Here is a 2,745-nt window from a genome sequence, read left to right as displayed (position 1 = left end):
CCAATGTCACTAACCAACTGGACCTCTGGGAAATCAGAATCAATTCCTTAGCAGGAAGAGATCCAAGAGTCTTTTCTGTTTTTTTACTGAGTTTTTCATTAAAAAATTGTAAAATAGCAAGCAAAGAAGACCATTCCTTACTTACAACCTCTTCACACGTTTTGCAAATAAAGGACGGTATTGAATTGTATAACAACTTTTAGAGGAACAGTTTTGCAGTAAGCATGTTTGGTCACGTTAACTTCATTTTCTGGATTTTGAATCTATATTTTTTTTTAACATCAACAACATAAATAATAAGCAGAAATAGTTATTACCTATTAACTGGCACAATTTTCCTGTGTAGATGTGTATTTGTATTTCTCTCTATATAAGTAGTTGCACTAAACTGAATGATATTTTGTATATGTATGAAATTATTCACACAAGCAAATGTAAAATCCAATAAAAGTAATGAAAAACAGTTTAAATATAAAAGAAAATATTTTTCTGTATATTCAGGTGAAAAATCATGCCTGTTAGAAGTGTTAATTCATTAATTGTGCTAAGGACTCATGCATGGTATATTTGTATTTATACAGTTTATGTGGAGAGCAAAGCTTTGATAAGCTCCTATCTAGTCCGTCAAGGGGTGTAAGTGGTTTCCTCCACAGCAACTTGAAGCCAAGATTTGAGGACAGGTAATGACAAATGACTCTGTGAGCTCCATTCTACCACAGAGTTCCCAGGTGTTTCATATGCATTTCATCTCTGAAAAAAAAAAAAAAAAAAGACAGCTGCGAAAATGTTTCACAATCTGAACTCACTCTACGGACCAGTGTTTCAGCAGTGAAATTCAGTGACATGCTGAAGTTCATCAGAAAACCTCTCCATCACTTACAACCTCTAAGTAGGTCTTACACAGTCTTAAGGCATGAAAGCTTGCCTTCTGGTCTTCTTCAGAAATGTCTTTTTTTGAACAAGGGATGAGGCTAGTAAGCAAAATCTCAGCTGCAAAACAAGTCTTAACCTATCTCTCTAAGCACAGAACTTTCTTATTTCCTCAGAAAAAAAAAAGTGATATGCATATATATTAATTAAAATTCAAGAAGAGCCACAGACTATTTAGAATGTTTTTTTAACTGTATGTCTATTTAGAGAACAAAACACGTTATACCTATGCAATTGCTCAACTGTTTACCAGATTTTCATATAGAGAGACATTTAGTGTTGGTATCTGATGGAGAGATCCTGTAATTACCTGAGCTGTATTTGCTGCTTCTCTGCTTTGAAGTTATAATTAAAAGTGATGCCACTTGAGGAGACTTTAGAAGTGCAGAGTATAGAATACAATTTTTAGCCCTGACCTTGCACACTCAAAACATTAACAGGAATTCAGGCGACTCAGGAATGCAGAAATAGCGCTTATATCCTCTACGCAAACAGAGTTAAATAATGCAATTGGAGAAACAAATAATAGCAAAAAGAAATAAGCAAAGAAAAAACCCAACATTTTCAGGGACTTGAAATAAAGTGGAGACTGTGAAGTGGAAGAATGAAATTTGCTCCACAGAACAAATAGTAGAAAGCCTTCATGCTTGGCTTAGGAACAGAGAATTCTAGATAAAGAAGATAAGAAAAGCAGGCAAATACAAAGTCTATGGAATAAGGACATTAAGCATCAGGTGACATTCACTAGAGTTTCCATCGTAGTTCTTTATTTCTTGACAGCTAGGACGCGCACAGGCTTTAGGTGAGACAAACTGCTTTTCTGCTGCTACAGCTCAGCTGTTTTTGTGACTGGAGCTGACAGTCACAAAAAATAAAGCCATGCTAATTGACTGACAGATTTTATTCTTCACACCCCTTACGATAATGGAGGCTGTGCAGGTCATAAAGGAATTGTGTCTACTGACAACAGACTTTCTACCTATCACTACAAAAAGTTTCTTCATGGCCTGGACTCCCAAGATCTGGTCAGTATTTTCCTTGGCAGCAGACTTATCAATGCTTAAGAACTGTCACAGGATAGGACCTCAGTAATAAAAAGAAATTAGTATCTCTGCAAACGCTGAATAATACTTGACTGTGCTCACACACAGAGTACGTTACTTCTGAAGGCAAAGATCTCTGTTTCTTCACCTTTTGCAATGAGAGGGTTTTGGATTACACACACAGATGTTGGGCTTGTATGAAGCCCCGGCTGCCCTGTCATTACCACAGATGTCGCAGCCCCACCCTTTCATTCACCAAATAACCTGGTTTTCACATCACTAATACCATTTAAGATGTACTTCGGACAGCTAGATGAGTAGGCCAAAAGTTACATATTAGATTAGCAGCTTGGATTTGGGAAAAGCCAAACACCAACTCCCCACCTACCACTGTCTCAGTAGAGCTAACTGCTTGCTTCCACAGGAGTGCCACCAGCCCTTTCTGGTAGTGGGGAACACTTCAGCCCTTCAGGTCTCCAAAAAAAAGCAGCAAGCAAGCCCATGGCGTAACACCCATGAGCTCTGAACTTTGAAGGGGCCTTAAGGTCTGGCTCAGGACCTCTAACACAAGAGTCAGGGCCTACCTCAGCCCTGAGATGAGTCAGGGCCTATTGCAGCCGTGAGGTGAGGCAGGGAAGCACACAGCCCTCACAGCAACACCGTAGGTAACGCCAGAGGAAAGGCAACACAGGAGAAAGCACGGCAGCAGCATGACTCTGCGTGTCCTGAAGGGACGGCCCCGCTCCCCTCCCTCCACAGCCGGGCCCAGGCC

This window comes from Pterocles gutturalis, unplaced genomic scaffold, assembly GCF_000699245.1.
Source record: "Pterocles gutturalis isolate BGI_N339 unplaced genomic scaffold, ASM69924v1 scaffold24048, whole genome shotgun sequence".
Lineage (NCBI taxonomy): Eukaryota > Metazoa > Chordata > Aves > Pterocliformes > Pteroclidae > Pterocles > Pterocles gutturalis.
Note: the sequence above shows the minus strand (reverse complement) of the source record.